Raw genomic sequence first — 13,303 nt, 5'->3', positions numbered from 1 at the left:
GGTATTAGTAAGCACCCGAGCAGCAGCGTTCTGAATCAACTGCAGTCGTCTGATTGTAGATAGTAGACTGACTTTGGGATTGTGTTAATGTGGCCGTTTCAATTCAGGTCTGAGTCCATTACTACACCAAGGTCTTTGCCTTGGGTTGTAGGTTTTAACATGACTGATTTAAGTTGGTTTTCCTTGGCTCCAAAAACAATGACTTCAGTTGTGCCTTTGTTTATTTGAAGAAAATAATGGGTTGTAGACAAGGATCTGAGCACAGCAGTACATAGAAACCAATGTACTGCAGGGTAATCAACGCAAGTTTAAAGGGCCACTTCACCGATTTTGAACCCAAATCCCATCTTCCTGAAGTCGGGGACATACTAAAGATGATTATGCAGTGTTTCTTGTGCTTGTTCTGTTATAGTGCTAACAGAAAAACTGTGAGTGACTGCAGATTCCTCCAGTGGTGAAATACTCCATTAACCCATTTAGACCTGAGGCCGATTCTAAAAACGCCTTCTAAATCGTTTCTGAAAAACTTTAAAAAACTTTTAAAAAAAAACACATGTATGTTCTATATCCTATAATACAATCGGCATATCTGCCCATGCGCGGACGTGCCTCTGCAGTTTGTTGCAAAAAACTGCTCACTGCCCATGCGTGGACGTAGCGAAACCGAAACCAACATCACGCAGCCGCTTTTGTAATCTCCCCACAACAACAACACACGCGCTTCAACCCCCACCGTTGCTTTCACTTTGCTCATGTCTCTCTATCACACCACACTCACGCTAATATGTCATGTACATCCCACACAAAACATTAAAACACGCCAGTGTCTCAACGCAGCTAACAACAACACCGAGGCGAGTCGGCATCTGGTTTGCCACGTTGGGGGGCAGACAAGCAGACAGGTCAGTGTTGCCAGATGTGCGCCAGAAACAAGCAACCACCTTCATGAAAAAAAAAAAACAGCCGAAGGGGTCCGCGATGTTTCACGGGGGTCCGCGATGTTTCGCGGGGGTCCCAAGACTCCCAGGGGTCCCCCATGTCTTTTTTATACATTTTAATAAATTTTTTGGGGATTTTTTTATCCCACGATTTTGGAACCCCAAAATAAGCGAGCCCTCACCAGAGCCCCGTGCGCGGCTAGGGGGCCGGGCACGCCCGGACCTCTAGTACTGTACATAGCAACAGGAACCCCAAAAGGTGTTCCCGTCCTGAAAGGTATAGATACAAATAGGGGTTCCCGCCCAAAATGGGTTAAGACAGACAAAGGCGCGTTTCCACCACTGATTATAATCAACAGTTCCATAGCCTCTGGTTTCGTTCCCACCAATTCAACTTTAACATAGTCTGTATGGTCACACGTTGTACAGGGAGGGTTCATTAAAAATATCCTACTATTTGTGTCATCATAAAACATGCAGCTACTGACTAAACCTTTTTTGAAGCAGCCGATGGGCTTGTATGGACTATATATACACTGTACAATAATGGTGCAATGCCATTTATATGATCATCATGACAGACCAGAAACAATTGCTCCCAGAGAAGCTATATGCTGAGGGCTGTCCACAGGGGAGACGGATGCTATATGCCAACTGACTGACAGCTTGTTCCTTAAAGCAAACCAGGGGAGCTCAGAGCACAAAGACAAAAACAAACAAACAAACAAAAGATTGACATGTCTCGGGGGGGCAGGGAGAGGCGAGGGGAGGAGAGGAGAGGAGAGGAGAGGAGAGGAGAGGAGAGGAGAGGAGAGGAGAGGAGAGGAGAGGCTGCTTTCTATTTTCACAATTTTTGATTTTTTTTCAAAGTATACAAATATTGACGCTATGGATATAATATCACATAGATATTTTGATTATTGGTACCGGTCAGGCCTGGAGTTTCATCACTTTAGGCCGGGGCAAGGTCACTTGACCTTTGGTGTTGTCAATGTTTGGAGGGCACAAAGGTCAAATGGCAGGGCAGCAAGGCAAATAAAACAATGCATTTAAGATCAAAGAAATAATGAATGGGTTAAGGATGATTACATTTTGTATACGTAGCATAACTACCAGTGGAATTACAAATTCATTCGTTCATTCAAGATTTATTTATTCTCGAAATTATTAAAAAACTATTAATTAAACTCATTTGCAGTGTCGTCGAGTAATACAATACGGTGCAATTCAACAACATCACAGTTTAAAAATACATTACATCTGGGAATTGGAAAATAAAAGGCATACAGTACATGTGAGATATAAAAGTTACAAATAGAAATCAAGACAGCATTTTTCAAAATTCTAAAAACAATTACACATTGTGGTGACCTGTTTGGTCACCAGAGTTCTAAAACGACTCAAGGGTACTAGAGTGGTTAATTTCAAAGTAGTCTGCAGGTCATTCCATGTGGTAGGACCACAGAAGCTAAAAGCAGATCTAGCTAGGAAAATCTCCAAGTATGGCTTTATACAAGAACAGATGCCAGTGCAGTTCTCGTCTCTCTGCCAAGGAGAGCCATCCAACCTTGTTATATAAAATACAATGGTGAGTACCATAACTATCACCCGTGATGAATCTGATTGATGAGTGGTAGACAGAGTCCAGGGATTTAAGAGTGGATGCTGCTGCATGTCTATAGATTATGTCTCCATAATCCAAGACAGACAGGAACACTGCCTCAACAACTCTCTTCCTGCTCATGATAGGAAAGCTGGCTCTGTTTCGATATAAAAAACTGATTTTTGCGTTGGCTGTTCAAAAATAGCAGATATACAAGCTCACACAAGCTTGTACATCTGCTATTTTTGAACATTTTTGAAAAATCTTGAAAGTGTGAGAACTACTGATTTGTGGAATCGGCCTAAGGTCTTGGGTTAAAAAAAACATATATACTTTATACTGAACTAATCAGAGACGCTGGAATAGTTTGAAGATGGAGAGACAGCATTATGCAATGTGGCCCTCTGGAGTGAGTGTGGAAATATAGTGGCCCTCTGCATCATCAAAGTTGCCCACCCCTGCTCCAGGATGTCATTGTCCCCCTCCCCCTCCTTCCCCTTCCTCCTCCTCCTCCTCCCCCCTTCCCCTTCCCCTTCCTCCTCCTCCTCCGCCTCCTCCTCCTCCTCCTCCTTGGCTCACAGATACGCTATAGAGAGCGTGAAGAGGTCAAACCGCTCAGCGCTGCTGCCACATAAAAGCTGATTGATCCCTCACCCTCACCCTGCCATAGAGAGAGATACGTCCACTGGTGCAGTGCTTCTCAACTTTTTCCGTGCCAAGGGACCCTCCAAATTGATGATGTATGGCTGTGGACCCCCATCCGAAAATGTTTTGTAGCCAGGGACCCCCAGAAGAGAAGATTTGTGTTATTTTCTTTTTTTTCAAATATTCAAAATTGGCCAATACTTTCAAGATATTTTTTTTTTTGTGGTGCCAACCACTCCTACATTTGACTGTTTGTGTGTGTGTCTGTCCGTCCGTATGTATCATGTTTGTGTCTGGCCTCAACAGCTGCAGCTGATTGCAACACAAAGATGCAACCAGTTACACTAATTAAACACAAACAGGAATGCAACACATGCGCATAATGAACTCATCAAAGGCACCACTCACTTCACATTTTTATGTAAAAATAGCAGATGTACAAGCTCGCAGTGAGCCAGGGCTGGATTAGCACTATGTGGTGCCCCAGAGCGACCTCAAGTTGAAGTGCCCTCCCCTGTTCCCTGGGGCGGAGATATGGCTTGAGTGCGCGCGGGCGCCGAAATCGTGCACTCGCGCGAAAAATATCAGTTTTTTTGCTGGATTTTATTAGTTTATTTTCTGTTTTTGGTTACTTTATTTCAGTTTTAGGGCTAGGGTTATGTTAGGGTTATGTTATTCCATTTTTTTTGGTGCCCCCATTGGCTGGCACTCGCCCCCTACGGCCTATGGGTAATCCGGCCCTGCAGTGAGCGTGTACGTGATCGTACATGATTGTGATGTTATGTTAACTACTTTAGCTGGGGACCCCCTGGAACCCCCCCCCCCCCCACACACACACACACACACACACACACACAAGGACCCATGGGGGTCCCCGAAACTCACTTTGTTGAATCCACTCACAGGTGGATTCAACACCAGGCCTTGAGTCAAAGTATACGTAGATACTTGTGGTCAATATGATTCAACTACAAGTCGAAGTTGCTCAATCAAAGTCTTACTTGAGTTAAATTGCTGGAGTACTTGCTAATGCTGAAGTATGCAAAAGTTCAAATTACAAAAGTAAATGTTTTTAATAGTGCATGGCTGTACTGCCATTTTGAAGAAATTCAAAAAGTAGTCAAAAAGTAGTCAACATTGCAGATCTACAAGCTCACAATGCATCACGCTGCAACACAGTGGGAGCTTGTACTGTAGATTTGCTATTTAGCAAAAACTAATTGCAGCTCTACAATTACAACGCACTGCATTGCGACACGTTGTAAGCTTGTACTGTAGATTGGCTATTATTTTTAAAACAGCAGGGGGTCCCCAGCTAAATTTACTCAATTGTGTGCTTCTGGAGGTCTCTGCCACATACGTAATAAAATGTGTGAACATGTTTCAGAACAACTGTTATTACCTTGCAGCATTCAAGACAGATGTGCCTTCAGCTTCAGCACTAATGCAGGATTAAATGCATTAAAGCGACTCCCACACAAATCAATGGCTGTCTGCAGATGTCACTGAAACCTTGTTAATGAGAGGAGAGATGCCAGTTTGAGTGGAAATTATGCTCTTTAAGACAGCAGTTCCCAACCCTTTCTGGATCGGGGCCCACTAGAAAATCACGAAAGCATTTTGCGAGCCACCCATCTGACCATTTAAAGGGAGAGTTCAACAACTTTTTTCTATCGAATATTTACCCCATGAAATCTTGAATTTTGTGTTTGTTTGTTTTTGTCGCAGTCAGACCGGCACAATATGATATCCTTGACGTCATCAGTATATGCCCATATATGGGCATATCAGTCAATGGGCATACCGATTGGATTGGCAGTTCCGCACAACTCCGTACTGTATATGCCTATATATGGGCATATCGGTTCTGGACAACTGGCGATCCAAACGACTCGCCGATGCCGATGCAGGCACCGAGTTTGAAGTCTGTTGGTCCCATGCGCATGACCATATATGGGCATAACAGTTGGATCTGTGGCTCTGGACAACTGGATGTCCATAATATGCCTATTTTACATTCAATTTATAACGCACGTTATATTTGAACCAAATCTCAAAGTGCTACATATTAAAAACAAAAACAAAAATTGTAAAAATAATAATAATAAAGCTGAAATTCAGATCAAATGTCAGCTATACACAGTTAAGAAAAAGTTAAAAAAAGTTAAACAAAAATACACATGGCATGAAAGAGTCCATCTAGACAAATGCCTTGTTAAAAATAAAGGTCTTTAGTCCCCTTTTAAAAGTGTCACCAGTGGCGCTCTCAGATGGTCAGGGAGGGCATTCCACAGCCAAGGAGCAGCTGAGTAGAAGGCCCGATCCCCCATGGTGCGGAGCTTGGTCTTGTGGGGTTTGAGTTTGAGTTTGGGAGCGGGTGGAGGTCGGTTGTAGGAGGAGTTCCTTTAGATAGGTGGGGGCATTGCTGTGGATGCACTGATAGGTAAGGAGGGAGACCTTGTACTCTATCCTAAAGGAGATGGGAAGCCAGTGTAGCGAATGGAGTATTGATTGATTGATTGATTGAAATTTGTATTAGGCAAAAGAATGTAAAACAACACAGTTACATTTATAATGCTTTTGTCTAAAAGGTCCGGCCAAAAAAGTCCTTGCGGACTTGTTTCCGTTGGGGTCCTTGAGTATGGGTGTGATATGTCCATATTTCCGCACTCTCATCAGGAAGCTATTTATGGGCTATTGGGCGTGTCGGTCAGGCATGGCACTCCCTTGTTGAGATATGTGAACTACAGATGGATGTACAGACATACGTACGTACAGAGATTTTGTGCATTTATTGTAAGATGGGAGGCCCATCTTAACTAGAGCAAAACTATCCATCCATCCATCCATCCATCTTCAACCGCTTATCTGGAGTTGGGTCAATTTCAGCAGAGAGCTCTAGACTTTCCTCTCCTGAGCAACATTAGCCACTTCCTCCTGGGGAATCCCGAGGCGTTCCCAGGCCAGTGTGGAGATGTAATCCCCCCATCTGGTCCTTGGTCTGCCAGGGGGTCTCCTCCTAGTGGGACGTGCAGCGAGGACCTCCCTATAGGGAGAAGCCCGGGAGGCATCCCTACTAGATGCCCGAACCACTGCTCCTTTCCAAGTGAAGGAACAGTGGCTCTACTCCGAGTCTCTCGCGGATGACTGAACTTCTCACCCTATCTCTAAGGGAGATGCCGGCCACCCGTCTGAGAGAACTCATTTCGTCCGCTCTTTAGGTCATGACCCCACACTTCATGACCGTAGGTGAGAGTAGGAACGAAGATTGCTCGGTATATCGAGAGCTTTGCCTTCTGGCTCAGCTCTCTTTTTCGTCACCACAGCGCGGTACAGCGACTGCAATACCGCTCCTGCTGCTCCGATTCTCCAGCTGATCTCCTGCTCTGTCCTCCCCTCACTCGTGAACAAGACCCCGAGATAACTATATTTAAAATATTCTCTTTGAATCAGGATGATCAGTAGGCCGGCCTCTCAGTGATTAGTGGCCTGTTTTGGAGTTTATATATTTTTAAATATATTTTTATATGGTTTTGCCATGGCCTTCTACTGCTCCTGCGTCATCAAATATTGGACTATTGCATCAGGAATGTGACAAAAGCTAAAAGATCTCCATGAACTCAAGGCTTCATGGGGTGAGTAATTGATAGAATAAAAGTCATTTTTGGGTGAACTGCCCCTTTAAGTCAGATGGATGAGCAGCATGCATTTTCAGAGTATGTTTATTTCACTGACCAATCAATGGTTTGAGTTCAAACTTGGACCAATGGAACTAACGTAGTATACGTAGAATCGGTTTAAAGAAAAACTACAGGATACATATGTTAACATATATATATATTTTTTATATTAGTATTATATCATCATTGAAATGTTAGTGTTTTGCCATTTTTTGGGGGGCCCACTTGCAATATCCTCACGGCCCATTGGTGGGCCCGGCCCTCAGATTGGGAATCAGTGCTTTAAGGGGAGGAGGGAGGAATGCGGCAAACGGGGGAGTGATAGAGAGACACCCAAATGCACCAACGGAGAGAGGAGGGAGACACAGTAGTAAACAATCCTAACAGTGGGCAGGGGGAGGAGACGGTTGCCACGGTGACTAAAAGGAAGCCAAAAAGAAAGAAAAAGAGGAAGTGCAGATCGCTTGTTCCTCCTTTATTTTCTTTATTTTCCATAAGGAACAGATACACGCGCACGCACGCGCACACACACACACACACACACACACACACACACACACACACACACACACACACACACACACACACACACACACACACACACACACACACACCAATACTGCAATATAGAAATACTAGTGAATGTCAGGAATTCTAAATGTACTTGATTAAAAGTACAAAAGTAGTGGCATCAAAATGTACTTAAAGCACCAAAAGTAGAACTACTAAAATGTTTGAAAATAGCAGATCTACAAGCTCACAACGCGTCGCGCATCGGCTATTTTCCAATAGCCTGGGTATAAAATAGGGCTAAAGTGATTCATGTATATGCTTCATAATATCATAATTTATATCTGCAAAGTAACTAAGTCACTAAAGTTATCAAATCATTGTAGTGGAGTAAAAGGTACAGTATTTGCCTCTGAGACGTATAGCGGAGTAGAAGTAAAAGTATAGACAATTGGAAATACTCCAGTAAAGTAAAACAAATACCTCAAAATTTTACTTAAGTACAGTACTTGAGTAAATGTACTTAGTTACTTTACACCCCTGCCTCCCTCTCTCCGGTCCTACCCCCCCCCCCCCCCTCTCCAGTGATGAGTGAGCTGACCTGACAGAGCATCCTCTCCTCTGCACGGCCAGTGAGGCTCACTCGCTCAATTATTCAACGGGCTGGGACCCCCACGAGTGCTCGCTCTCTCCCTCTCCTCACTCCCCCTCACGCTCTCTACCTCGCTCGCCCCAACGCCCCGTCGCGTCCTCTCCTATAGCTGTCATCTTGTCTGTCTCTCTCTCTCTCTCTCTCTCTCTCTCCTGGTGGCATCGTATTCATCCTCCACGCAGTCAACTCGCTGATACTCAGTGGTGGAAAAAAGTACTCAAATGTTTTACTTAAGTAAAAGTATCAATACTGCAATGTAGAAGTACTCTGTTACAAGTAAAAGTCTGGATTTCAAAATCTACTTGAGTAAAAGTACAAAATAATTGGCATCAAAATATACTTAAAGTACCAACAGTAAAAGTACAAAACAAAATGAAAATAGCAGATCTACAAGCTCACAACGACTCGCATCGCGACGCGCCTATATATAAACAATATAATAATTATAGTGGAGTAAAAGTACAATTCAAGGCTTACTGTAGCTTATACTCCCTTACTGTACATCTCAGAGGCAAATGTTGTGCTTTTTTATACTCATACTTTTTTACTACTACTATTATTTGAAAAACCTTAGTTACTAGTTACTTTGAAGATTTAGATTATTATCATAAATAAACATTAACCAATTAAGCCCTATGCTATACTTTGTCACTTTAAAAAAAAGCCAAATGTTGTGAGCTTGTAGATCAGCTATTTTTGAAACTTTTTGATTATGAAAAAAGTATAGTGTGATGCCAATACTTCTGTAATTTTACCCAAGTAATATTTTGAATGCAGGACTTTTTCTTGTAACAGAGTATTTCCACATTGTGGTATTGGTACTTTTACTTGAAAAGATCGGAGTACTTCTTCCGCCACTACATGTATTGTGTGACACCAACGCACAACCAAGCATAAAGTCATTGTCACATGGGAGAGTGACACTACACGCCCATGTACACGCTTGGATGAGGCGGGTCACACTGCATGTGTTCCTCATGTGAATACATGTTTGTGTGCATATACAAACACGCAACACAAGTCCACACAAATCACCAGTGGTGCAAAAAAGTACTTAGACATTTTACTAAAGTAAAAGTAGCAGTACCACAACACAAAAATACTCTGTCACAAGTAAAATGCCTGTGTTCAAAATGTTACACGAGTAAAAGTGCAAAAGTATTGGCATCAAAATGTACTTTAAGTACCAAAAGTAAAAGTACTGAAATGTTTGAAAATAGCAGATCTACAAGCTCACAACGCGTTGTGACGCGTTGTGAGCTTGTAGATCTGCTATTTTCAAATAGCCTATGTATAAAATAGGGCTAAAGGGGTTAATGTATGTTTTATAATATAATAATTTATATCTGAAAAGTAACTAGTATAACTAAAGTTTTCAAATAATTGTAGTGGCGTAAAAGTACAACATTTGCCTCTGAGATGTAGTTGAGTAGAAGCAAAAGCACTGGAAACTGGAAATACTCCAGTAAAGTAAAAATACCTCAAAATTGTATTTAAGTACAGCACTTGAGTAAATTAACTTAGTTACTTTCCACCCCTGCAAATCACACATTCTTGACGCAGGTCGGCTTGTGCACGAGGCGAGCACGTGCGTCTCAATTTCTCGGGATGGCGCCCGCTTGTCGCTATACGCCTGTCAGATTTCCCGCACGGTGCACCCCCCCCCCCCCCTAAACGCTCGACTTGGCAAACCTCCCTTTGCCTTGTTTAATGGGGTGATACTCTAACAAATGGATCGACCCAATTAAAACTAATGGATGTCTTTGTTTAGCACGACGCTTTCACAGACTGTCTCAATAAATGTGAGAATGAAGCAAAATGGGCAGCCACTGTTCTTAAAACGAGCTTGTAAACTAAAGGACCGCTTCACCCATTTTCAATTAAAGGTGTCCGCACTAATGCTCATACGTTAAGATAGATATAACATAGGCCTACCATATGGGCTCAATTCAGTGCCAATATTATGTTGTACTTGTAAAAAGATTTTGTATTTGTAAACACATTTTGTATTTGTAAAAAAATATTTGTATTCGTAAAAATAATTTGTACTCGTAAAAAAAATATTTGTATTCGTAAATAAAATATTTGTATTCGTAAAAAAAAGATTTGTATTCGTAAAAAAAAGTTTTGTATTTGTAAGCAAAAGATTTTTATTTGTAAGAAAAAGAAAAAAATTCGTCAAAATATAGCGCCCTGACATTACCTGTTTGCTTTCTAAACTCGATCTAGCCTTTGATTACCTTTCAATAAAACCATATTTGATAGACATAGGTATCACCTACATGTTACTGATTATAGGGAATGTTATATTATTGTAATCCGTTGTTTATTTCCTGAGCAATGGAATTATGTTGCAGCTAAAACTCTTGGGGTTGCAACATGGCAACCCCGTTTGCCATGTTGCCATGGAGACCTATGGAGCTTTATGATTGGGTAGTGGAAAAAGCCTCACGTGATTGGCTCATACCCGGAAGTGCAGAGTGCCAAAAATACAGATCTGAGAGAGAGCAAACAGATCTTCGAGCGAGCAAACTGTTGTTTTTTTCTGGTCACAATGTTCATTGTAAATATAATTCTACAATTACAACATGTTTAACACATGTTACAAACACACAAAAAAATATATATAGCAAAAAAGTTTAAAATATTTTTTTAAAATATGTAGGCCATATGTATATGCCAGCGCTGTAATCTAGTTTTTGGCAGGATGTGATTCCCTCCAACACACATATATACAGTATCTAATAATAATAATAACAATAAAATAATAAAGCATCACCCTTGCACTCTTAAATGGTAATAATAAATGTTCTGCATTGAAAATTACAAGCTGATGAACATGTGCTCTCTATTATTCTAGTCTCACTCTGCAGCCGCACTGAGGCACCCGGACATTACGGACAAAATATGTGGGAGGAGGAGCTAAAAGTGTTTTTTGAAGAAGAAAAAAAAATGGCGGAAAATCTATACTGACGCAAATGGGCGTGGCCTATATGGGGAGTTGCGTCATGACCCAAGGAATCTAGGGAAAAATACAAATACAAATCTTTTTTTTACGAATACAAATCTTTTATTTACGAATACAAATATTTTTTTTACAAGTACAAATTATTTTTATGAATACAAATATTTTTTTTACGAATACAAATATTTTATTTACGAATACAAATATTTTTTTTACGAGTACAAATTATTTTTACGAATACAAATATTTTTTTTACAAATACAAAATGTGTTTACAAATACAAAATCTTTTTACAAGTACAACATAATATTGGCACTGAATTGAGCCCATACTACCAGTCCACAGAAACGTACAATCCACAGAAAACATACAGCACATGCAGTACTTATGGAGCCCTTCAAAGGCATAAGCTAAGATCAGTGGTGGAAAAAGTACTCAAATGTTTTACTTAAGTAAAAGTATCAATACTGCAATATAGAAATACTCTGTTAAAGGGAAAAGTCCAGAATTAAATATGTATTCGAGTAAAAGTATTACAAGTATTGGTATCAAAATATACTTAAAGTACAAAAGTAAAATTACTCGTTACGCAGAATGTCCCATTTCACAAGCTTTCAAATGCATACAAATCTTTTGAAAATAGCAGATCTACAAGCTCACTGTGAGCTTGTGGCTATTTTCAAATGGCCGAAATGTATACGGCTGAAGTGGTTAATGTATGTTTTTTAATAATATTCTAAATCTACAAAGTAACTAGTAACTAAAGTTTTAAAATAATTGTAGTGGAGTAAAAGTATAATATTTGCCTTTGAGATGTAGGCTAGTGGAGTAGAAGGAAAAGGACTGAAAATTGGAAATACTCCAGTAAAGTAAAAAATACCTCAACATTTTACTTAAGTACAGTACTTAAGTAAATGTACTTGGTTACTTTCCACCACTGGTTAAGATACACAGATATAACATCATACGATCCATAGAATCATGCATTTAACTTAGATGTCACAGGACTCAGAGGTGGAGGAGGCTGGGGAGGTGGAGGGAGGGAGTTTGATAACAGACAGCTGCAGGAACAGAGCTGTGACCAATGCATGAACAGTGAACAGTATTCTGCTTAAAAGGACCCTACCAGTGACATAATCTGCAGGCTAGGTCATTTCAAACAATTTTTTTTTAATTAATTCAAGAACAATGTATTCTATTTCTGCACGCCAACTTTCCAGGAAGAGAAAAGCTATTAGCGTGGACTCCCCCATGATGTCACTGGTAGGCAGGTTTCTGAACTGTCCACAGCCCCACCAATGAGGCACAGAGTGACTAGACAGAAATGGTTCTTATCTTATAATGAGCATTAGTGAGGAGCAATTATATGAAGATTGAAGATAAGGTTGAAAATCTTCCTTTAACTCCTTTGTTGATGCAGTGTTTGAACGGCAACAGTATAGTGTGCTCTCTCTCTCTCTCTCTCTCTCTCTCTCTCTCTCTCTGGAGGTGTGTCTATCCCATGGTGCTGCAGTCTCTGTCATCTATTTGTGGCAATGGCGTGTCACAATGTTATGCCTCACTTCATCATACAAGATCACGCAAAAGTCATGAAAATAGCAGATCTACAAGCTCACAAAGCGTTGCGCGTGTGTGTGTGCGTGTGCGTGTGCGTGTGCGTGTGCGTGTGCATGTGCGTGTGCGTGTGCGTGTGCGTGTGTGTGTGTGTGTGTGTGCGTGTGTGTGTGTGCGTGTGTGTGTGTGTGTGTGTGTGCGTGTGCGCGTGGGTCAATTACATCACCACCAGCAAACATGGACCTTATGTGTTGCCAATAGAAGCACTTTCACAGAGTACTCAACTCTCCAGTACTTGAGTATAGATATTTGTACATGCTGTTAATAACACTTAAACTTTAAGTATTATTGACAGCATGTTTTGTCAACATCACCCATTCTCAACCTATCTTCATATAATTGGTCCTCAGTAATGCTCCTTATAATATGATTAGAAAAAAGATTCTATGTCTCACAAACTTTATGTTTTCAATAGCTAGGCTCTTCTTCCCACAGCATGATGCATATTTGTAAACTACGCAGTGGTTCTTTTACATTTCAAGGACCCCCAGTTTGATATGCTTTAGGCCACAGCCCCAATTGATCAATTGTTATCTCTGGGACCACAATCTATACCTATAATATGTTATATGGAGATCTCTGTACAGTATTTGTCAGTCCTTGACCCCTTTATGCCCCTTGATGTCATCAGTATATGCCCATATATGGAACTGACTTGATTAGTTTGCGCCTGATGCTATGACGACACTTTGATAT

This window comes from Gymnoscopelus braueri (assembly GCF_963280865.1).
Source record: "Gymnoscopelus braueri genome assembly, contig: SCAFFOLD_94, whole genome shotgun sequence".
Taxonomy (NCBI): Eukaryota; Metazoa; Chordata; class Actinopteri; order Myctophiformes; family Myctophidae; genus Gymnoscopelus; species Gymnoscopelus braueri.
The sequence above is the reverse complement of the archived record's forward strand: the minus strand, read 5'-3'. Positions refer to the sequence as shown.